At 39.5% G+C, this 26,334-nt stretch overlaps 1 protein-coding gene, 1 long non-coding RNA gene and 1 other non-coding gene across 3 annotated transcripts in view; all 3 read right to left on the reverse strand.

Moving 5' to 3' along the window:
- RBFOX1 (RNA binding fox-1 homolog 1) overlaps positions 1–26,334 on the reverse strand; it is a 2,539,409-nt gene that overhangs the window by 950,125 nt on the left and 1,562,950 nt on the right.
- LOC141580526 (uncharacterized) overlaps positions 1–26,334 on the reverse strand; it is an 84,012-nt gene that overhangs the window by 47,146 nt on the left and 10,532 nt on the right. The window contains exon 1 of the long non-coding RNA XR_012512679.1: positions 1–26,334. This exon is cut by the window's left edge and continues 26,341 nt beyond it; it is cut by the window's right edge and continues 10,532 nt beyond it. This is a non-coding gene — a long non-coding RNA (uncharacterized LOC141580526).
- On the reverse strand, positions 23,379–23,440 carry LOC120367461 (U7 small nuclear RNA). Its single transcript, XR_005581844.1, has one exon. It is a non-coding gene; the product is annotated as a U7 small nuclear RNA (small nuclear RNA).

A 26,334-nucleotide genomic window follows, 5' to 3' on the forward strand; every position in this document is an offset into this window, starting at 1 on the left:
TCCTCGGTTGCACTAATCACATTTCAAATGCTCAATAGCCCCATGTGGCTCATGGCTACTATATTAGAAAGTCTAGTTGTAAAACACTTCCATGACTAAAGAGAGTTCAACTGAACAAGTGAACTAATTAACTAATACTTATCATACTATAATACTAATAGTTATAATGCTAATGCCAATTTACTGTTAAGAATACTCTATCTATTCCTAATGTATATAGCTTATAGATGCAATTCCTATACATGACTCTATAGAGCAGACATGTAGAGTATCCCTAATCATCAGTAAATGATGATTACCTGTTTCTCCCCTTAAATATAATTATCTGAACATAGAGAAGACAGTGACTATCAGAATACATGCTCGGTAGCAGAGACAAAAGACAACTGAGTTGTTTATATTTAATTTGGTTCCAGAAACTATTACTGAGGATCCGAGTTTTAGGCATTGTGATCTCCACCACGGGATGCAATTGCTCAATTTGTTATGCCTGTGTAGACTTGGCCAGGTCGGAAATGTGCATTCCTAACGACCACATTCTGATATTTTCCTAGAAGGGCACTCTTTCACCTGGGAAGGAATACAGTAGACATGCTCCATGAATTCCTCAAAAGCTTCCTTTTAAATGCAGGCAAAACCAAACAGACAGACAAACCTACTAATAACGGGCAATCCCAGTTACAGAGACTCTGGAATTTTTCACCTGTCTTCCCAGACTGCCAGTCTTTGTTCTGATAACTTGGTATTTTGCAAAAAGTCCAGTGCTTGGTGATTTAAAGCTAGGAAATTAAGAGAAAATCAGAAAGCCAAATGAGCATTTATAGGTAGAAAAAGCAAAATGTGATTATCTGGTCTCTGAGGAGCTAATTACAAGTTCAGCTGAAAATGGGAAGATCATGAGAGTCATGTACATGTGCACAAACACAAATACACTCCATGCTCACACATAAACACACACACACACAAACGCAACCCACATCCCTGTAACACAAATGCACCCCCATGCCCCCCAACACAAAGGCACCCCACTCCTAGACATAAACACACACACATACAAATGCACCCCAGGCCCACATATAAACACACACACACACACACACAAATGCACCCCACGCCCACACATAAACACACACACAAAATGCACCCTATACCTTCACATAAACACATACATACACAAATATACCCCACACCCACAAAACACAAATGCACCCAACTCCCACACATACACATATACACAAATGCACCCCATGGCTCCACAGCAAAAACGTACCTCACACCCACACATACACATACACACACAAATGTACCCCAGGCCCACACATACACACACACAAATACACACCAGGCCCACACATACACACACAAAAAAATGCATCCCACCTTCACACATATACATACATACAAATGCACCACATGCCTCACACATACACACACAAATGCACCCCAGGGCCAGACATATACACACAAATGCACCCACACCCACACATACATGCACACACAAATGCACACTACACCCACATACACACGCACACAAATAGAAATACATCCCACACCCACATAAACACACACATACAAATGCACCCCCCACACACAGATACACATACACACACACAAATGCAGCCACACCCCCAACTTAAATGTGCCCCACACCCACACATATACTCACATATACACATGCAAATACACCTCACACCCAAACATACATACACACACACAAATGCACTCTAAAGCCCCCACACAAATGTAATCCACATCCACAAATACACACACACATACACTCCAAGCCCTACACACACACACACACACACATGCACACACTCCAAGCCCCCCATACACGAATGTACTTCAAGCCCCCCACACACAAATGCACTCCGAGCCCACACATATACACACAAACACAAATGCACTCTGAGCCCACTTACACACACACACACAAATGCACTTCAAGCCCATACTTACACACACACACAAATGCACTCCAAACCCACTTACACACACACATACACACACAAACACACAAATGCACTCCAAGCCCACACATATACAGACACACACAAATGCACTCCAAACCCACTTACACACACACACACACACACATGCACACACTCCAAGAACCTATACACAAATGTACTCCAAGCCCACATACACACACACACACACACAAATGCACTCCAAGCTCACACATACACACACACAAATGCACTCCGAGCCCACTTACACATACACACACAAATGCACTTCAAGCCCCTCCACACACAAATGCACTCCAAGCCTGCCCCCAACACACAAACACACTAATGGACTCCAAGCCCACTTAGACACACACACACAAATGCACTCCAAGCCCACACATACACACTCATACAAATGCACCCCACACCCATACAAATATACACACGAATGTACCCCACGCCCATATAGACACACAAATGCATCCCATGCCCACACATACACACACACACACACACACACACACACACACACACACACACAAGCACAAAACCCTTCCAGTCTGTGCCCACCTCCAAAGAAGCAGAGCGCTGCATTGCTGCATAAATAAATCATTTGGATAGCTCACTGTTTGAGCACAATCGATTGCTCCTCTGTACTAGGGTCAGGCACTGTATATCCTCAGCCTGGCCCGACCTGCAGTTGTATATAAAATATGATATTAAAAAAACTCCCCAGTAGCCCACTTCTACTTGGGAGGCTCACAGTCCATCAATCATTCATTTCTCTTTGCCCACACTAGCACCACCAATAGGCCACAAACTTGGGGAACTGAACAGCTGTGAAAGGAAGGCTGTTGCTCAGGAAACCCAGAGTTCCCGTCGTAGAAATCATACAGCACCTCGCAGTTTTCCTAGAGCATACTTAGGAGGAACTTACTGGAATGGCAGAAGGAGCCCAAGGGAGTCTTTTCAATTATTTTGAGGCTCTTATATGGACATTATATACATCGCTCAGAGTAGGAGATAACTTCTGTCAGCCCCTTCAAAGAACACCAAAGGACGAAGGGGAGAGAGAAGGGGAGGCAGAGAGCCTAACAGCGATGTGTCTTCTGCTCCGTCGGGAATTCTCAATGTTGGTATCACTGCCAGTTTAGGCTGGGTAACTCATGTCATAGGGGCCTGTCCTGTGCATTGTGAGATGTTAGGCAGCATCCCTGGCTTCCACCCACTAGATGCCAGTTGCATTACAGTGTTCTTGCTCCACTAATTATGACGACTGAAAATGTCTCCAGACATTGCCAGATGTCTCCTGAGGGGCAAAATTGTCCACAGTTGAGAACTGCTGACGTAGGCATCAGAAAGATCTCTATACTACCTGCATCATATCTAAGATGACGCCAAGGTAGACAGGGGCAGCGTGCGTTAGTTTGCCAGGGCTGCTGACTTAGGCAACAGAAAGTCTCCGTACTATGCATATCACATCTAAAAAGACACCAAGGCAGATGGGAGCAGAAGTGTATTAGCTTCTTAGGGCTGCTGACATGTAGGCATCAGAAAGATCTGTACTATCTGCATCACATCTAAGACACAGAGGTAGATGGGAGCAGAAGTGTGTCAGCTTGCCAGGGCTGCTATAAAAAAAGCACCACAGGCTTAAACAACAGAAATTTATTTTCTCACAATTCTGGGAGGTAGTTCAAGACTAAGGTGTTTGCAGAGTTGGTTTCTTCTGAGGCCTCTTTCCTTGGCTTGCAGACGACCATCTTCCCCCTGTGTGTTCATGTGGTATTCTCTCTGTGTGTCTGTGTTCTAATTTCTTCTTCTTATAAGGACACCAAATATACTGGATTCTGGCCCAACCATAACTTCATGGAACCCAGATTAACTCCCTAAGGACCCTGCCTCCAAACACATGCACTCTTGAGGTCCTGGGAGTGAGAACATTAGCATCTGAATTGCAGGTACTGGAGATACGATTCGGCCTCCAAATAAGAGGCTATCCTCAGACCCAGATACATGATTCTGTGTCACTCATAACTTGGCTGCATTATCCACGGTAGACTTCAGCCCTAGTATTTAGAATGGGGCTCTGTCCACTGCTCATTTCCTCCCTGTCATGTAAGGAGTAACTTCCTGAACTTCCCTAACTGGGGAAACACGGGGAGTGAACCCAGCAGGTGCAGCTCAGCCTCTCCCACTTCCTCTCATCTGCGTCTCCCTCCCAGGCAGACACAGAACTTTGTAGTCTCGCCTCTCCTCCCAGGAAGCCTCTGCAGCCTCTGAGTAGACATTGATTTCTTTTCTCACGTTAAAAAAAAAATTCAACAGGGAACACCTTGAAATAGTGAGATTCCCTAGGTTGACAAACATTTTCTGTAACAGGGCAGATAATAAATACTTTCCACATGCAGGCCTATCCTAACATGCAGCTCGGCACGAAGACCAAAATCAGCCTCAGAAACACATGCCTGTATGGGTGCAGCTGGGTATAAATAAAACTTTATTCAAAAATAATAATCCAAGTGGACTACATTGGTCCCACGGGCTACAGTTTTCCAACTTCTGCCCTGTGGCATTAAATACATTATTTGATTTGTGTAATTGCATTTGCTACTAGACATGGTCAAGTTTAAGTAAAATGAGGAGCCTGTGGAGACGTGACAACTACTTTCCTATCAATGATAACCCCGAAAATTCTGCTGTTCTCACCCATGACTGCTAATGGATATATACAAGAATATTTACAATCACAGACACTTGAAAGGGCATATTAAGGTGCCTTTCTGTTCCTTTTCTTTCCTTTCGGCTGAACACATTGCCTCCAGCTCTGGTTTCTAATTTCTTTCCTCATTAAAAGTCCTGTCAACCATCCCAAGAACAGAGTTGTTCCTTTAAAAATATCCATCTCATAAAGGACCTGTAGCCTGCAGGCATAAGACAGATAGGAACAGTTCATGAAACCCTCCTCCAAACAACAGACTTATGAGAAATAAATCTGAACCTTGATTTCAAATCACTCCAAACAAATCATCTTCAAACTCGAAGTGAGTTCCCCTCAGAATGTGTTTTGCAACATCATTGATGCAGAAAACCCTCGACTTTTCTAGAGTTGAGTTTAGAATGCATCTCATCCCTTTGTTACATGTGTGCCCAAATTATCAGCCAAGATCAAGCCATGTAAGCTTATCCCATGTCAGCAGGGAACATTAGCAGAAAGGGATATGGATGATCCTCTGGTATTACATATTAGAGCTAACAATCATCATTTGGAGATCCCAGAGAGAAGTCTTGCTTACTTACAAGGAAGCTCTTTCAGCACTGTCATCAATAGCCAAAAGTGGGAAGCAGTCCAATGTTTATTAAAAAGGGGGTGATAAACCATTAAGGATATACACACAAACTACAGAATCCTAAGATGTTGCTAAAAAGAATGTCGGAGTGCATATGGACCTTATGGAAAATATTCATGAGGTTTGGTTGTATTAGTCTGTTTTCATGCTGCTGATAAAGATATACTCAAGACTGGACAATTCACAGAAGGAAGAGATTTAATGGACTTACAGTTTCACATGGTGGGGGAGGCCACACAATCATGGCGGAAGGCGAGGAGGAGCAAGTCTCGTCTTACATGGATGGCAGAAGGCAAAGAGAGAGCCTATGCAGGGAAATTCCCCCTCATAAAATCATCAGTTCTTGTGAGACTTCCTATCATGAGAAGAGTATGGGAAAGACATGTCCCCCATGATTCAATTACCTCCCACCTGTTCCCTCCCACAACTCATTCAAGATGAGATTTGGGTGGGGATTTAAGATAAGATTTGGGTGGGAATATGGCCAAACCCTATCAATTGCTAAACAGAAAAAAAGTAGTATCATATACACATATATAGGTACATATATACTGTACCTATGTCTGTACATATGCATACTAATGGATATATACATATATAAAGGTAGGAGATATTTAAACAACATTATATATACATTTGTAGATGTGTATTTATTGATCCATCTTTTTTTATACCCATTATCTCTAATATTTTTGTCAATATATAGAAACTAGATACTATTCATAGTAGTTTTTCCTAGGAAGAGAAGTATATTTAGAAGGCTAGTGTGGATTGGGAGGGGAATTTTACCTCTCTCTGTATTCTTATATGTTTGATCTTCTTGGAGCAATTATATTTGTATTTTCAAAGAATAAAATATTTACATCATCTACCCTAGAAGCAAAAAAAAAAATTTGAAATACTTTTTAATAAGATTCTTTCTTGTCATATAAATTACAAAAACGTATTGTTTAAAAAAGCAAAAACTGGAAAAAAAAAAGTATATGGACTAAAAATAAGTATATGGAGTTAAAAAAAAAAAAAACACTGTTCTTTTGTTTTTTGTTGTGTTTTTTTGAGACAGAGTCCAGCCTATTGCCCAGGCTGGAGTGCAGTGGTACAACCTCAGCTCATGGCAACCTCTGCCTCCAGGGCTCAAGCAATTCAAACACCCTTTGTCTGCAGATTCGTATTTCCAGCTAAATAACTAAAGAAGAAAATCCACTAGCTTCCTCACAATGTGATTTTCCACTTCTGTACCCCCACTTTTGTCCAGTTTTCTCCCATAATTTCTTAGGGAGGTGTCCTGTGGGATTTGAGAAATTTATATTTTCACAAATGCTATAGTTCTTGACATCATTGTATTCATCAGAACTTTTTTTTTTCTTTTTTCAGAGAGGTTTTATATTAAAACACTGGCTCAAATGGGCTTAAACAAAAAAAGGAAACGTATTCATTCACATAAGTGAAAAAAAATCTCAGAATAACTCTAGACTGCAGTGGGGCTACATTCATAGACTTGGGACTCAGTCCTAGCCCTATGGTCTTTTTATGAGGTTGGCCATGTTCTCAGGGAGGTAGAGAAATGGCTAGCAATTTCAGGCTCAACATGTTCAGTTTCTAACAGCTTTATCAAGAGTTCTGAGACTGAATCTCCTTGGAGAGACTTGAGCCACTTTGTCATCTATGAGCCAATCCCTTTGGCTGGGAGATGGCATTATGCCAACTAGTGAGGTTAGGGCTCCACACTCAACTCTAGAGCTAGGTAAGGAGCCACCTCTCTGAAAGGATGGAGGAAAAATGCAAGAGAAGTAGTCCCCCAAGAAAAATGCAATTATGGGAATAGAGGATGAGGAAACGGACACTGGACAGATGGAAACAACGGTTATTTTGTGAAAAAGATCTCGCCATGAACAGAAGTGATCTGGAACTGACTCAGAAAGTTGTACATCCAGCCTTCAGCCTCCGCCAACTTATCAAGTGCTAGCACCACAGGCTGCATTCAGAGATTTGTGCACATTCAAGTGTCCTCAGATTGAGTTTCTTTTTACTTGCTGTTTCATCGGCTTAGAACGTGCTTCCCCAGATCCCCTCTCATCCTTTAGGTCTTGGCTGAAATGTCATCAAAGTCATTAACTAAAGGCCATGTGGAGACCACCACTGGTGTAAATTCCAGTAGTGAATTTCAGTGAATCCACTGGCATCGCATTCAGAAGAGGCTCTAGAACTGTGTTGCCCTAGATGACAGCTGCTGGCCACATGTGGCTATTCAGATAAAATTTAAAATTCAGCTCCTTGGTAGCACTAGCTTGAATGTGAGAGCTGAGCAGTCACATGTATTTAGCGGGTACCTTATTAGACACGGATGATACAGAACATGGGTGTCACTGCACAAAGGTCTATTGGAAAGTGTGATTCTAGAATCTCCTCTCATTCTCCTCTCCCTCTCAAAGACTGAAAAATGAAGAACAGCATGTAACTGAACTGGGAAAGGCCAGGTGACTGCTGAAGGCCTCCCAGGCTACAGAGACTATGATCATATTTACAACAACAACAACAACAACATAAAAAACAGATAAATGCTCAAGTAGGAAAAGTTGTGTTTCTTCCCCCTCTGAACACTAAAAAACTACAAAGGAAAAATTCTTTATTTTCCCTGTTGGAAAGAGACAAAGAGCTACATGAAAGCAATGAACAGGAGGGGGAAATGAAATCAAATGCTATTTGTTCTGAGGGAACAAATGAAATCAAATGCTATTTGTAAGAGCTACTCATGTTTCCATATCTAAAATTGTGCTTTTTTAGAAACTTTTTAAAAAATTTCAATCGCTTTAGGGGTCCAAGTCAGTTTTGGTTACATGGATGAACTGCATAGTGTTGAAATCTAGGATTTTAGTGCACCCGCCACCTGCGTAGTATCCATCTTACCAAATAGGCAATTTTTTGTTCCTCATCCCCCTCTCTGTATGCCAAGAGAGGCATACTTAGAGCTTAGCTCCCACTCACAGGTGACAACATGCAGTATTTTTTGATTTCAGAGTTACTTCACTTAGAAGAAACCTCTACCTTCATCCAATTTGCTGCAAAAGACATTATTTCATTCTTTTTTATGGCTGAGCGGTATTCCATGTTATATATGCCACGTGCTATTCCCATATTTCCTGTTTGTGTGGACTCGGTCCAGTAGTTTTGGAATGAGAAAAGGTGGTATTTGCCTAAAAGGGGCAAAAATTCTAATAAAGAGGTAGAGTCTAAAACATACTTGATACTTTGATGGGAGGTAGAAGAGAGAATGAAATAGGTAACTGGTGAGACATTGGAAAGGCAAGTGGTTGTTGATGAATAATGGTCAATGATAGTTTACTAAGAAATTACTCCAAGCTAAACTCATTTTCTCTGTTGCTATAACCCAAGTTAACCAGGTTGGAGGAGAGGTCAGAAATCATGTATCTGACATTATGCTTATGGAATCTTCATGAATATGACTGGTATACAGGCCTAATGAAGATACAGTTTGCTGGTTAAATGACTGTGCCAAAGAACACTGAGGAAATGGCTTGTTTTCCACCAGGAAGGTAATCACAAGTGTTCGGCTACAAGTCTGTAGTCCTGACCCCGTTCTGGTCAGGGTTTTTTCCAATGACTTTGCTTCTCACTGATAGGAAGCAATTATGATAAACCATTTATTGATTAATTCACTTCTTCACTTAATAATTATTTAATATTTTCCATCTGATAAACATTGAACTGAAGGCATTAGGTGAGCAAAGACAAACTGGACATTTTCTGCCATAAAAAAACCCTCAGTTTAGAGGTGGAGGAAACAGTGGTCTGACATTTAACTAAATTCTCGTAACACAGTCCTGATACATTGTAGGACCTCAATAAATACCCACTCAATGACTGTGGCATCCTCTATCTTACATGTTTCTATTTGCACTAGGTAAATTTCTTTGTGCATACACCGGGTAAATTTCTTTGCTGTATTCCTCTACTTACATCTGGAGAACTCCTACTTGTTCTTCAGGTTTCAGCTCAGACACTATCTTTCTCAGAAATTCTTTTTGGACTCACTTATTCCCACCCAAGGCAAAGAGAGGCACCCCCTTCTGTGTGTTTCCAGAGCCACTATGACTCTGGTAGCACCTGGTTTTTATTTTGCAATTGCCTGTTGACTTGCCTGTCTCCCTGACTGTCCGTGTCCCCTTGCGGTCGGGCTCTTTGCCTTACTATTTAAATCTCTAGAATTCAACCTATTCCATGGTACATTGCTGGGGCCCAAAACAAAAAGTCAAATGCCAATTTAATGGAGTTCTAGTACCAGGACTAAACATTGATGAAATGAGCTTTGCTGTTCCTTTCACCTCTAAGAGTCTTGAGGGGAATTAAATACGGTAGCCTAGAGTTTCAAACCTTGAACATAACATTTGTGGGAGTATACCTTCTAAAGGGGTCACACTGGTGAGCCATAAACTAATCTAAACCTGTTCTTTTGTCCTTACAGGTAGGTAACCTGGAATTTCACGGTCAGTGGTGGTATGTTCAATTAAGTACTGTTTGCTAATATTTCACTTTTAAGTGCACTAGTGAGGTTTGCTAAAAATTACTAAGAAAAAGCCAACATTGACATATGACTAGTTTACTTAAGACCAAAGGTCAGTATTTTCACAGAAGTCTGGATTCTACATAACACTGAAAGTACAACCTATCACTCTCTATGCAATAGGTTATTTGCAACTTTTTAAGTATTATTTTGTCTAATTCTGATTAGAACCCTATGGAATTTTTATATATTGGTACTACATTTTACAGAGGGGAAGACAGAGGTAGCAGAAAAACTAAGTTAATTTACTAAGGTAACTCAGCTAGCAGGAGATAGAACCAGATTTGGAGATCAGGGTCCAGAGCAATCCTTTGAACGTGTACACTGTATTTCATCTTAGCATATGTGGAGTTGTCGAGCTTGAGGGGCACATGAGAAGGCTGGTTAAGTGGGCTGTGGTTGAACAATAAATGGCAGAGATGAATGACCTTCAGTCTAGAGGTGAAGACAACGTGGGATCAGAGTGAGGAAGAAGGTACCTACTTGTCATGAGAGATGTAACTGCTCTGAGTGATTGTTATATAGATGGTACAATAGTAAGAAGGAGGGAGGGAGGGAGGGAGGGAGGGAGAGAGAGAGAGAGAGAGAGAGAAACCTTTAAGCAGATATTTAAAAACAAAAAACTAACAGTATGAGACGCAAAGACTAAATGTAAGCCTGCTATAGAATATTTTCCTAAACATATATAAGTGATGTTTTCAGACAAAAGGCTTTAACTAAACATCCAACTGTCAGTTCTCTGAATCACGTAGCTCTTGTGACTGACAAAATTGATTACTCTTCCCTCCAATTACCTGGGCTCCAAATTTATTGCTCATTTGCCTCCTTTACTTCTAAAGTACAGATCCGCATTTACAGTTTGATCAAAGTCATCATGATGAATATTTTCAAGGCACTGTCAGTTGTAGTTGTGCTGATTTTTAATGATAGCCCCCTACTAATCAATAGATAATTTAATTCGAAAATGTGAAGCTGTAAACTTTAATGTCCTGTTTGGTATGTTCCTATTAATTGGAAAGATGGCTCAGTCAACTTTCAGGGCGAGAGCTAGGAGGATCCATCCATTAAAATCCAATCCCGACAGGTGGCAGTGACCAGAGGCAGCACTGCTTGCTGGGGACACACACTGTTGGCATTGGTTCCAGTTGGACTCTCTGACCCTGCTCCTTGTGAAATAAGTGACTGCTTATCTCAGTGTCTTGCACCAACGCTATGCTTTGCCCTAACCTCTCCCGCAGCTATTTTTTGTAACCTAAACACAAACCTTGTAGAGAAAGGGAAGGATGGGATCTCTCTACGCCAGTTCATGATTTTATTTTGTCTTACCCAAGTAAAACTACTTCTTCAAGTCATTCTACCAACTCAGAACCAGACTGAACGCTAAACCATGGAGAAGGCTAACAATTCCTTCTAGAACCATCTACTGCTTACCTTTTCACCCACCACCCAGTCCATGGTGATTGCTGGTATCCTTGGTGTTTTATCTCATTTTTTTTCTTAATAATACATGCAATTCCCAAACATTAAAATATCACTTGTTGTAACAGCAAGAGTTAAAAGATAGCTAAGATGTTGAAGAACTCCATTTGCTTTAAAAACAAAAGATTGAAACCATCTGGATTCCCCTTCCACCTTAATAGCTAACAGAAACAGAGGTGTCAATACTCTCCTCTACCCTTTAAAACAACTGCCTTTTAAAACCGTTTACAATTTGTTTTCTGCTTTAAAAATACCAAGGAATTTGTTACAAACTATCTAGAGAATAAATACCCAACGAGCCAAACAAAGCAATGCTTATCCTGGTGCATATATTTTTTTTCTTGAGAAAACAGATTTCTACTGTCCTTTATCTTTTAAAGAAAATAAGATCACACTGGGTTTGGACTCCCTGAGCCATATGCTGGCCTTTTTCTGTGTCATTGATGATTCTTCCACCATATCACTATTAATGCTCTTGAAGGCTACACATTCAGAAACTCCACAAGGACTGATACAAAATATCCTCTCAACTAATATGTGTTAGGTGATGAATAAATAAACCAATGAGAATTTCACTGTAACCTTACACCATACTTGATTTCATCAATTCCCTGCTCTAGCCCATTTGGGTAATTTCCACTGTCTTGCTATTATAAACAGTTTAGCAATGAATATCCCTATAGCCACATCTTGGTACCGATTCCTCATTATTCCTTTAGCATAAATTCCTCAGCATAAATTTAGTCAATGAAAGGTAATGCACTATTATTCTATTAAAGGGTATTATTAAAGTGGAAATTTAAGAAAAGGCAGAGAGAAAGTGAAAACGGGTAATGGATCTAAATAAATCTCTACCCATAAAAGAAAAACGGATCTGCCAAAGAAATACTGAAGCTGGAACTCATATCGTAACAATTAAAACCACAGCAACCGTCAGATGGACAAAAACTGAAAACGCACACACACACACACACGCACGCACACACACACGCACGCACACACACACACACACACACGCACACACGGGACTGACATATCAAGAAATGAAGTTGGTTGAATAAAAAATTAAATGGGGCTGGGCATGGTGGCTCACACCTGTAATCCTAGCACTTTGGGAGGCTGAGGCAGGCGGATCACCTGAGATCAGGAGTTCGAGACCAGTCTGGCCAACATGGTGAAACGCTGCCTCTATTAAAAATAAAAAAATTAGCCAGACTTGGTGGCATGTGCCTATATTCCCAGCTACTCAGGAGGCTGAAGCAGGAGAATCACTTGAACCTGGGAGGTGGAGGTTGCAGTGAGCCAAGATTGTGCCCCTGTACTCCAGCCTGGGCGATAGAGCAAGACTCCATCTCAAAAGAAAAAGAATTGATAGTAACATGAAACACCACTGACTCTATTCCATTTCAACTTCCTTTTCAGTAGAACATAATCATTTTCCCTGTTTCATAACAGAAACTTTAAATTCAAGAAAGAAGTGACCTATTCTTGTGACAATATGACCAGCTCATCATTGTCTGAAGAGATATAAGTTCAACACCCATTTTCCTAGCATAATATAATCAATCAGTAGAATATAATTATGTTCCCTATTTCATAACAGAAATCTTAAATACAAGAAAGAGGAGACCTATTCTTGTTACAATATGACCAGCTCATCATTGTCTGAAGAGATTTAAGTTCAATATCAATTTTTCTAGCCCAAAAAGCAAAGGGTTTTCCTCCTTCTAAACTCTTTTCCCCTACTCCCTTAACACAGGTCACCTTCAGTCCATCCATTGTATTAGGACAAGGTTTCTTATCTAAATAGGGTAAACACATTACCCAGAATAAAAATATCTTTAAAAAATTTTTAAAGAGATGATGGTCTCTGTTAACCCCATGCTGCAAGTTACAAAGGACCCGTAGTCAGACTTCTTGGCAATTAACATAAGTATTTAGTGTAAAATGTATTTTCTTTTCAATTAAAAATTACTAAATTGGTGGTATGTCTTGCTGCTGACCCAATCTGTGCTTTTAAAGTCCTAGGCATAAAATATGTGCATTATAGAATCAAGAAAATGTAGTTGCTTGGTACAGTTTGGGATGTTTTAGAGAGCATGGTTATATATTCTGTATTGAATGATATTTAAATTGCTCTAATATATTCTAAAGCTGGACTCTCACGTCAATTTATCAGTGCCAAGGCTCTGTCTAACATTTTGCTACAAACTGGGTTCAATTGTAATTTGTCAACTCTAGCACCCGTTGCTATGACAAATAGCTTTGGTCTGGTTAATCTTTTGAACATAATAGCATTCTGCTACTTTGATAAATCTATTATGTTGTGGTTTACATATGCTTGGAGGAAAATTTTTACTGGAACATTTTACACTAAATTATCTCTAGTTTACACTAACAAAGCAAGCAGAGGACTGATTCTGATGGTAGCTTCCCAGTATCTCAACAACGCCAAGTTATCTTGCATCTCAAATCTCACGGCAAGACAGTAAGAGGATAATACCTGAAGTCCAACCACACGGTTTCAAAATCATGAAGCCACATTTACTTACTTGGATCATTTACTTAACTTTCTATGTCCTGATTCTTCTTACTGGCATAAAGAAGACAGTCGTTTGAACCGACTTCTTAAAGGTGTGATAGTTCAGTGTAATTAAGGACAGTTTCTGGTGCATTAAAAACAATCAGTAAGTCCTGGATGTTGTGGTAACTGTTTATAATCATTTTGTTTCTGATATATAATAATTGTACATGTTTACAGGGTACATGTGATATTCTTATACATGCACACAATGTATTATGATCAGGGTAATTGCGGGTATCTATCACCTCAAACATTTTGTCCTGTCTGTGTGTTTTGGAAACATTTCAAATCTTTCTTCTAGCTAATGTGAAATGTATAATAAATGGTTGTGAACCATAGTCTCCATACTATGCTGTGGAACACTAAAACTCACTCCTACCTAATGGTATGTTCATATTTATTAATCAGCCTCCCCTCATCCCACCTTCTCCACCCTTCCCAGCCTCTGGTAATCACCATTCTATTCTCTATCCTCCAGAGATCAACTTTTTTAGCTCCCACATATGAGTGAGAACATGTGGTATTAGACTTCCTGCGCTTGGCTTAACTTCAGTTAACATAATGGCCTCCTTCCTGCTCCATCCATGTAGTTGTAATGGACAGCATTTCATCCTTTTTTAATGGCTGAATAGTATTCCACTGAGCATACATACCACATTTTTATCTAATCATCTCTTAATGGATACTGAGGCTGATTTTATATCTTTGCTACTGTAAACAGTGCTGCAGTACACAGGGGTATGCAGGTCCTTTGAGATAGTGATTTTCTTTCCTTTGGGTAAACATCCATAGCAGGATTTTGCTGGATTTTATGGTAGCTCCATGTTTAGTTTATTGAGAAATCTCTGTATTGTTTTCCATACTATCTGTGCCAATTTTCATTCCAATCAACATTCATGAAAGTTCCCTTTTCTCCTTGCCAGAATTTATATTTTATCTTTTTGATAATAGCCATTCTAACTGGGATGAGATGATACTACATTGAGGTTCTGATCTGCATTTATCTGATAATTAGTGGTGTTAAACATTTTTTTTAATACTTGTTGGCCATTTGTTTATTTGTTTTATGACAGAGTTTCGCTCTTGTCACCGAGGCTGGAGTGCAGTGGCACGATCTCAGCTCACTGTAACCTCTGCCTCCTGGGTTCAAGTGATTCTCCTGCCTCAGCCTCTCGAGTAGCTGGAATTACAGGCACCCACCACAACAACTGGCAATTTTTGTTGTTGTTGTTGTATTTTTAGTGGAGACAGAGTTTCACTATGTTGGCTAGGCTGGTCTCAAACTCCTGACCTCAGGAGATCCACCCGCCTTGACCTCCCAGTGTTGGGATTATGGCGTGAGCCACTGTGCCTGGCCTGTAAGTCTTCTTTTGAGAAATGTTTATTTAGATCATTTCCCCATTATTTTAATAGGATTATTATTATTATTATTATTATTGCTATGGAGCTGACTGCATTCCCTGTTTCTATTCTGGATGTGACTTGACTGAATAGCTTACAGATATTTGCTCCCATTCTACAGATCCTCTCCTCCCTTCATTCATTGTTTCCTTTGCTGTGTCAACGTTTTTTAGTCTAATGTGGCCTATTTGTATATTTTTGTTTCTGTTACCTGTGCCTTTGAAGTGTTAGCCATAAAATCTTTTCCCAGGCCAGTGTCGTAATACATTTTTTCTTATGTTTACTTCTAGTCGTTTTAAAGTATCAGGTTGCAATCTTTAATGTATTCATTTTGAGTTGATTTTTGTATCTGGTGAGAGAGAGGGTCTTGTTTCATTCTTCCGCACATGGATATCCATTTTTCCCAGCACCATTTATGAAAGCGTGAGTCCTTTTCCCAATATATATAATGATTACATAAAATCAATTATATGTAAATGATAGTAAAGTATATATTTTTTTAAATGGTTGACAATGTTTAAATTTTTAAAGTTTTCTGCAATGAATGACTAGCTAAAACTTGCAAAAAGGGTTTTGCTGCCAACAGAGGTGGTCAGTTCCCAGGTGGTCACTCCCCAGGAGGTACCTCATTGAGTAGTGTCATCCAAACAGGGCTGATGTGATTGCAGAAGTGGGCACTTATTGACCTCAGCTAGCAATTTGAAACTGGCTGTAAATTGTCCCTTTCAGTCTTAACACACAGGATGTTTCTACATGGGAAAAGTGCATCGGCTGCAGTTTTCAGCAATACATTCTCGAAAAGTCAATTTCACCTTTTGGCAGCTCTGAGAGAATCCATATTACTTTAAGTATAATCGCTCCGAATAGGGGCGACAGTTAAAAGGAGGGGAGAGAAAAAAAAAAAAAAGAAACCCAAAGTACAGAGGGTGACAAGTAGTTGTTTTTGAATAACACGGAAGTGATACTACAAGAAAACAATTCTGTAGTATTCTATTTAGAGCAAAGTGATTAAAAATTATTTTTATTAAAGTTCTAATTCCTTACCGTTAAAAGAGTCCCAGTACTCCATGATAAAAAAATTGAAACAACAGAATACCCTGCTGACTAAGAGATCAATGAAACATCAAAACTGTAGTAAATATTTAAGGTGTTCTGACAGGTTATCTTGGCATTAAAACATTCCATTTCCTGCAGCTCTCTCTCTCATTCTCTCTCTCTTTCTCCCGCCTCCAAAACAATATCCCTATATATAGCAGTGTGCTCCTGAAAAATTCAACAATACATAATCAATGTAAAAAATTAGTGAAGATCCATTTGTAGAGAGAAATTTTACGTGAGAATCAGTGCTGAGGAGGGAGCAGTGGGAACCTGAAGAGTGCTTTAATTTTCCTCACGAAAAAGAAGAGCTGAAACTGTGGAAGAAGCACCAGGAAAGAGCTTCATTCACTGAATCTTCAACCACGGGTTTAGAAATATAATTCCCAAGATGACTTTGCTTTTACAAATAAATTTGATTCCAATTTAGGTGAAATTTTTCAGGGAGATAAATATATCCAACACCATTTACGCAATTTGGACTGTGAATATTGAGTTAGGAGAGAGTCAGCAATGCATTTCTGGAAATTGATCTGAATAAACCAGGTGTACATTCTCATCTGAACCCCAGAGCACAGACCCTTTCAGAGCTGTGGCTGCCTGAGTGTTGAGTTCTGCAATCAATTTCTACTCAAAAGAAAAATGCCGTCATAATACAAAGGGAAATGCTATGTCTTTGCACTGCTCAAAATACTTAGGTAAAATCACAGGTGTCTTAATTTTTTCATTCTGAAGGGTGGTGTGTAAATTGTATAAACTACTCAACAAGAGTTGGGTACCGGAACATAACCCGGTAAAAAGCATCCAAGTAAACGCTCAGCTCCAAAAGGAGCGATTCTCTTCTCCTTCAGTAATTAAGCATTCAAACCAGTAAACAGCTTGGTTGGAATGATTTTATGACAAATGACCGAGAGCATATCAACCATAAAACTCAGCTCTGCAAAAATCCCTCAAGCCCAGGAAACTCAATCAATGTACAGCAGGCAACAGCCTCAGCTGTGGCAGCGTTCTTTCACTCTGAGTCACATAAATCCAAGGAGGCCAGGGTTGCTCCGCTAACTCTGACACAAGACACGAGTGAGGAGGGCACTAGGCTTTGCGTGGGGAGACAGAAAAGGAAGAAGACAAGAAGGACGTTTCTCTGTCTCCCTTCCGGTCTGTTACTGGTTCTACTTACAGGAGGTGGTGAAGAGACAAAATTGTGTCATTTCTATTAAAACGGACATAACAAATATTCAAAGAGAAGAAGAAAGAAAACACGCAGAGAGACATGATATCGGAGACCAGGTGTGGTGGCTCATACCTGAAATCCCGGCACTGTGGGAGTCCACAGCGGGTGGATCACGAGGTCAGAAGTTCAAGACTAGCCTGACAAACATAGTGAAACCCCATCTCTACTAAAGACACAAAAAATTAGCTGGGTGTAGGGGTGGGCACCTGTAATCCTAGCTACTCCGGAGGCTGAGGCAGGAGAATCACTTGAACATGGGAGGCGGAAGTTGCAGTGAGCTGAGATCAAGTCACTGCACTCCAGCCTGGGCAACAGAGTGAGACTCCACCTCAAAAAAAGAAAAAGAGAGATCTGGTACGGGGGAGATAAAAGGGGGACATTGAGTTATGGCAAGATGATCTTGCTGCAACTATGGTCCTTAAAGCATCCTAGAATAAAAGAATGGATATTAATGCAAGCACTTAATTTTTATCTCAGTCTATGAGTTCTCTATGTGACTATTCACTTTTGTACCACATTTTTCCAATGTTGCAGTATGTAAATTTCCAAACAGTAAAGCTGAAAAAATTTTCCAGCAAACATCCATATATCTACCATGTATATGCTACTATTGGCATTTCACTATACTTGCTTTATCTCAGATATTTCCATCTGTCCAACCCTCTCTCTGTCCATCAACCCATCTTATTTTTGGTGCATTTCAAAGTAAATTTCAGACATGATTAAAATACTTCCTACAACTTTCAGCATGCACGTTTGCTCAAGTTTCATATTTGTATTTTTTGTGCCATTACTTCCTAATACTACTATCTGATCACAATGAAACTGTTGAAATCGATTTTGAAATTTGCACATTTGTATATTTTCCCTTCTCCATAGCAACCAAATAAATTACACATTCACATCTTATAGACACACTGCCAATAGGAAGATAAAAATTATCTGGGAGAATAGAGAAACTGAAATATGTGAACAGACAGGCTGATAGAGAAATATGTGAACAGAGAGGCTGACAGAGAACATAGAGTCCTGCTTCAAAAAAAATGAGAAAAAAAATTAGACTAGGAATAAAGTTTGATAGTTTCATTACCACCATGAAAAGGGGGAAGTCAAAAAGCAGTAAGGTAAAGGGGGTAGGAAAGTCTGAAATCAACATAGGTACTTATGTTACATGAAAATGATATGCAGAAAGGTGTGTGTGTTAGAGTTATTATTGATATTCCAGAGCAGGGGAATGGAAGAACATTATGGCAAGATGCCATAGTAAGAAGCCTAAAAAAGTTTACAAAGTTCAGCGAAGAATATCACTTAACTCTTCAGGAATGTGCTAACTTGCTTTTAAAGATGAGCAGACATGGAAAGAACACAGCCTCCACCAGACAACAAGGTCCAGCGATAGAGAGTGTCATGTTGGACCTCTAAATTCCACAACTCTTTGAAACACGGAGCCATCAATTCCTCGTGGCCAGTTTCTTGCTTCATTCTCCCTATGTTTAGAGAGAGCATAACATATTAATTAGACTGAGATCATTCTATTTCATCCAATAATGTCAAAGTTATTGGAGGTTTGGCATGCCTCCAAATTGCATTTCAATCTATCACTTCAATGTTATAAATGACAAATCGATATTTTTAATACTTTTCCATCTTAATGTCGCCTGATGGCACAAAGCCAGCACATCCTATAAGAAATATGCAGATTACTGAGGCTATACTTTGAACATAATGGAATGCAAAACACTCGTTTGGTGGTGCATGCAGGCAGTGGGTCACCCAAGTAGATGGACACCCAGCAGGAGTTAGAGAAATGAACACTTTTCTGAAGTTGAAAGCAGTGGTAACTTGTTACTGAGTCACCTATTCCAACTGGGATCCTATTAAAGTACTTGATTTGAGGGCAACGACATAAAATCTCAATTAAAAATACTGTTTGTTAAAGCCTGGACTCATGCTGGCACCCGTGGAAAATTCATATAAACCAGCAGCACATCTCCATCTAAAATTCAATTATGTAAGTCCAAGACTGTAGCTGGTCAGAGACAGCTTTGTTATAAAAATAATAACAAGTGGGTTACGATAATCACCCATTCTTCATAAGACCACAGGGGCAGTAAACGACGTCTGTGCAGTGCCCAGAATTGCTGTTTCTGTCTTTATTCGCTTACGCATTGTAAGTAGCAAGCTGATGAGAAACAATGGACTCAAGAAATAAAGCAATATTATTGGCTTTCTCTGACATTTCATGCAGTCAAGTAAAGTCCAAAACTCCCAGATTGGATATGTGGAGGAAGTACTGTATGTTCTTTGTAGTTTTCTTGTTTTTTTCTTTTTGACATTTTCCCACTCTATCACCCAGGCTGGAGTACAGTGGCATGATCTTGCCTCACTGCAACCTCTGTCTCTCGGGTTCTAGAAATTCTCCTGCCTCAGCCTCCTGAGTAGCTGGGACTACAAGCACACGCTGGTATGTCTGGCTAAGTTTTTGTATTTTAGTACAGACAGGGTTTCACTGTGTTGCCCAGGCTGGTCTCAAACTTCTGAGCTCAGGTAATCCACCCACCTCAGCCTCCCAAAGTGCTGGCATTACAAGCGTGAGCCACCGCACCCAGAATACCTTTGCAGTTCTTTATCCACTGAGTGACCCCCAAATCATTTCACCTACAAGTAAGGCAAAGAATTGTTGCAGATGGATTTAGACATAGGAAATTAGGATATTCAGTCATCGGGGTGCAAATGCCCCAATTATAGGGACCACCCTCCTTTAGGGGACTTCCTAGCTACTTCCTCTTTGTCTCATGTATCTTCTAAGTGCATTTTCAGTCCATTCCTTTTTCTGGTAGAGGCTACTGTGATTTCTCTCCTGCACCGCTGCCAACTTCCTCCTTAGCCACCTACTCCCCATCCATTCTAGAGTCAATAAAAGTGACCTCCTAATAATAAACATCAGAGCTCAATATCCTAGTCCTTAAAACTTCTAGTTGTTTCCCATTGTAGTTCAAATAAAATGTAAACTAACCTTCAAAGGCCTCATAGGACCTGACCTTTGTCTTTCTATTCAAGCTCGGGTCCTATCCCCCCACTGACCTCTTTGCTAAGCTTGGCCTCTCTGGTTTCCTTTTCATTATTTCCCACTTCAAGGCCTTTGAAGATGCTGTTTCTGCTTGTTTCTAATGATCCTTCCTCTTTTTTTTTTTTTTTTTTTTTTTTTTTGAGCTGGAGTCTCACTCTGTTAGGGCAGAGGCCCTATCTCAGCTCACTGCAACCTCCGCATCCCAGGTTCAAAGGATTCTCCTGCCTCAGCCTCCCAAGTAGCTGAGATTACAGGCACGTGCCACCACGCCTAATTTTTTGTGTCTTTAGTAGAGACGGGATTTCACCATGTTGGGAAGGCTGGTCTCAAACTCGTGACCTCATGATCCACCTGCCCTGCCCTCCCAAAGTGCTGGGATGACAGGCGTGAGCCACTGCGCACAGCCATGATCGTTCCTCTTTTTGGCCAGTTGGCACTTTCATATCACTCGCACTTTTGCTTAAATGGGTTCTTCTCCAAGAAACCTTCCCTGGCTCACTGATCTGAAGCAAACGCTACTGTATGTTCTACTATCATTCACTGTTTCAGCTTCCTGGTTTCTTCATAACACACATCCTCTTTGGTATTATTGTTATTATTATATATTTTTATTATTTTCATTAATTTTATTATATTTATTTTATTTTATAAATTTATATATTTATTATATTTATTATTATATTTATTTTATTTTATAAATTTATATATTTTATATTTATTTATTTTATATTTATATTTTTATTATATATTTGTTTATATTTATTATTTTATTTTATTATTATAATATTTATTTTATTATATTTTTATTTTTATTATTATATATTATTACATATTTTTCTCACTTCCGCCACTGAAATAATAATTAGCCCATGAAGGAGAGGATCTGTCTCATAGACTCCCTTATCCCCTTAACAATAGCAATAAATGACAACTGAATGAATGAATGAATGAATGAGCACCCCGTCCTAACATCACTGCAGGTGTTTTTAACTTGGGTTTAAATATCTCTTACGGTGATGGACAAGGAATATCTTTAAACACCATACTCCGGTCACCGGTTTATTTTAACATCCTTCTATCTCTGATAAACTGCTGGTAACAGCATACCAAGAAACATATGTCAAGAAATATTAAATTTGAATTTAAAAAAGGGTGTTTTGGTAGTCTGAAAACATAATTCACTCCCGAGCCACCCTGGTTTCAGTCCCTGCTGCTATTTTAAGCCCAGTTGCAATTAAGTGCCTAAATACCATAATAACACATCCATCACCAACCTCCTCTCTCTGGTCCATTATTAAAACTAAGAAATGATGTGAGGCTATGAGAATGATCCAATACAAATGACTTAACAGCCACTGATAAATTTACCTTTAACAAATGCCCTCCGGTAGAGCCCATGATTCAGTAGGTTTTGCTATTTCTTTTTCCTTCTCCTGCATCCCATTTTGCTCTCTCCAGCACACCACTCAATGCAAATACAACAGCTGCAGTTCTGACAGTAACAGAAAGATCATAACCTTATACACCTCGACTGAAATCTTAATGCTAGCCCCTGGTTGATAGCTACATCAATTTCAAAGATGTCCTTCCAACCCAAGTCTGTTAAGAGAGAAAAATTCATAAAACTCTGAGAGCACCATCTTTTCATTTGTGTGTCTACTAACTCTGAACACCCTGATACAGTCAGCTTGGCCCTTATTATATTCTGAGGATGTGGAGATGGAGAAGTCTTTCAGAAATGTGTTTCCTGCTGACTATTACTCCAAGGGAGACAGAAAGCAAGAGGAAGTAAAAACATTTCACATTGCATTCTTCAGTGATTTTAATCATGAGGCTGCTCTATTGACACTGAGAAACTTTCCAAGTCGCTGTTATTCTTAAGCAAGCATCTGTGCACTGAAATTCTTTGGGCTTCTTATTCACTGACGTCACTAAGATTTGTTACTCCTGATGTACTGATTAGGAGAGAGTCTCCAGGAGATGAAGAATGTGTATGTGGTCAATAAACGACACAATGAATGAAAAGAGCTCTGAAATCAGCATGGCTGTCTGCTGGGTATGTACTCAAAGGCAGGTTAGTTCTAATCCCCTGAACCTCAGTATCCTTATCTGTAAATCGGGGGAAATATAAGCCCTACTTTCCAGGACCGTTATGAGTATAAAGTGCCTCAGTGACCATAACAGGAAGAACCAGGATCCACTGCGTGCCTCCTTGAGGGAAGGATGGTGGCACTCACATACTGAGCGCTTACTTTGAACGAGGCACTGAGCAGAATGCATCCTATGCACATCTGCTCTCTCATTTAATTGGGTTGATGCCATTTCTGACTTTCTGTACCAATAAGGAACCCAGGCTTAGATGGGACAGACAACTTGCCAACCCATGATCTTCCCTGGAATGCCTAGCAGAACAGGATCCAGACCCAGATCTGTCTGAGACCACAACTTTTTCTCTCGAATGTCGCTGTCCTTCCTAGTAGTTGCTCAGTGAATGTTGGTTTCCAATGCTTTTCACTCAGCTGTCAACAGGAATATCAGTCATTTTATGAACACCCATACTGGCTCCTCCTGTCATTTAATCCCATGATTTTTAATTCTTCCTTTTCAAAAAAATTTTTATTTTATAAATTATTAGAGTGCTTTATAGAAAAGACCAGAAAGCTGGCAAGACAAATTCTAAAAGAACCGTAATGCTAATTTTTTGAGGTCTATGTTCTTCCTTGGACAGAGACCTTGTCAGTCTTGCTCATTGCTGAAATTCTAGCATCTAGAAGGTATTCAATAAAATCTTACTGAATGAAAGGTAAAAGTTAAGTAATCATAACCTTTGAGAATTTATCAAACACCTAAGTCAAGTTGAAATTCCATATACTCCAGATAACTTCTGTTCAGACATACATAGGAAGTACAAATTCTTTACTCCAAATAATTTGATGTTTTGTTTGTTTGAGAGAGGGTCTTTCTTTGTCACTCAGGCTGGAGTGCAGTGGTGTAAGTAACTACAGCCTCAAACTTCTGGCTTCAAGTGATTCTCCCATTCAGCCTCCCAAGTAGCTGGAACTACAAATGCATGCCATCATGGCAAGCTAATTTTTATTTTATTTTTTGGAGAGACAAGGTCTTCTTCTGTTACTCAGGATGGTCTTGAACTCCCGGGCTTAAGCAATCTTCCTACATTGGCCTCCCAAAGTGCTGGGATTATAGGTGTGAGCCACAGTGTTCAGCCCAAATAATTTGTGCCTCATACATACATACGTATATAGTTATACGTGTGTGTGTGTGTGTGTGTGTGTGTGTGTGTGTGTGTGTGTGTGTAGAGACAAAGAGAGAGAAAAGAAGGCTGGGTCTATATATCACTGGTATTTATGCACAGCATGGCACTGAATCCATAATGGTACCCAATTAAATATGCATTTATTGCCTAATTGAGATGCTAGTAAATCATGCCATAAACAATATTGGGAAAAAATGATACTACCAGATAATAATTCCATATACAAGTTAACACAAAAAAGTATCAGTAAAATGGTACAACAAATAGTTGTGTTACTACTTGTGACAAACTCATCAAATCACACAACCTAAGTCTTGTATAACATGTGTATTGTAAAAGATAAAAAATTTAGAAAACACAGCCCCATCCTCGTGACGCTGAAGTTGATAGTGTATTGCACTTTACCCCGATTTTACAATTCTGAAGCCATAAGGTATGGATTGCCTATGAAAGTTTTATGTCAGAAAAATGACTCTGGATGGTGGCTAGGGACTGAGAGTAAGTCACGATTCAGACATCTACGCGCAGGTAAATTTCACAACTCCCAGGAATCTCTTTGCATGAGTTGCTATCCATGAAGCAGATGGTGCCCAGAAGACATACTTCTGCTTGTGCAAAAAAAGACAGCAATCAGAAGGGCATAGTAGCGGTGGTATGGGACAGCAACATTTTTTAAACAAGAGACAATATCTGAGATGTTTGAAGAGACGAGCCACAGAAGGAACAAAAAAATACCACTTTTAATAGAGATTCTGTGAACACTGCCCCAACAGGCTTCTTACATATCCCAGGAGACAATGTGTAAACCGCCAAGATAATTTAACATTCTCCTCATTTGGCATGGTATAGGGACCTGCTCTGGCACCGTGAGGCATTCTGCAGAGGTCTGGTAGGACTTCGGTAGGCTAACACTTCAGCAATCTATGTCAAGAGGTAAGATTTCAGTTTGGGCTCAACTGGGAAATACTGGGAAAACTGCTAGGAGATGGGAGTTTTTATGAACTGGACATCAAGATTTAAGTTGTTATGCTTAATAAAATCTAGGATTCCTATAGCAGACTTGGGATTACTGGGAACATTTGGATTATGAGTATATAAAAATAGACTATATTTATCAATATTTCACTTTTCTACCCTGTGTAAACTTTCAATTAATTGATAATAATTAAGGATTAATAAGACAACACTACTTTTTTTTTTTTTTTTTTCCTGACACCTGTCTCATTCTGTCACCCAGGCTAGAGTGTAGTGGCACAATCACAGCTCACTGCTACCTCAACTTCCCAGGTTAAGGTGATCCTCCCACCTCAGACTCCCAAATAGCTGCGGACTACAGACATGTGTTACCATGCCCAGCAAAATTTCTGTATTTTTTGTAGAGATGAGGCTTTGCCATATTGTGTAGACAGGTCTTGAGCTTCTGAGCTCAAGTGATCTACCCATCTTTTCTTCCCATAGTGCTGAGATTGCAGGTGTGAGCTAACATGCCCAGCATACCACTTTCTTGATTATTGTAGCTTCCCATTAAGTCTGGAAATCACACGTTATTCATCTTCTCAAATTTTTCTTCTTTTCAAATATATTTTGGCCACTCTAGTTCATTTATATTTCCGTATGAATTTTAGAATAAGTTTGACAGTTTTCACAAAAAAAGGACTGCTGGAGTTTGTCATCATGTTGAATGCAAAGATCAATTAGGGAGACTAAGGTAAGTTTCTCAACCTACACACATGAAATTGGCATATATGCTCGCATATTTAAGTCTGCTTTAACTCCCCTCAGCTCTTTTGTAGTTTTAAGAGCATAGGACTAGCATATCTTCCATCAGATTTGTTCCTCTAAGTATTTCACTTTTTAAAATGCTACTGCAAATGATATTTTTAAAATACAATTTCCAATTTGTGTAACTAATGTATAAACATATAATTAAATTGTGTATGCTGATACTGCATCCTGCAACCTGATAAATTCATTTCTAACTTCCAGTATCTTTCTTTTGTAGAAAACATAAAATTATATGCACAGATAATCACACTGCCTATGAACAAAGACAATTTTACTTCTTTCTTTTCTAAATAGATGCCTTTTACCTCCTTTTCTTCCTTATTACCATGAGCTGAAAACAATGTAAAATGGAAGGGATGAAAGCATAAAACCTTGCTTTGTTCCTGATGTTGGGGATAATACCAGTTATTTCTTCATTAAGCATGATATTGGCTATACATTTTCCATAAATGCCTTTATCATGTTGACCAATTTCTCTTCTATTCTTGCTGAGCTTTTTAAAAACCAAGAATCCATGTTGAATTTTGTCAA

Source organism: Saimiri boliviensis, chromosome 12 (genome assembly GCF_048565385.1).
Source record: "Saimiri boliviensis isolate mSaiBol1 chromosome 12, mSaiBol1.pri, whole genome shotgun sequence".
In the NCBI taxonomy this organism is placed as follows: Eukaryota; Metazoa; Chordata; class Mammalia; order Primates; family Cebidae; genus Saimiri; species Saimiri boliviensis.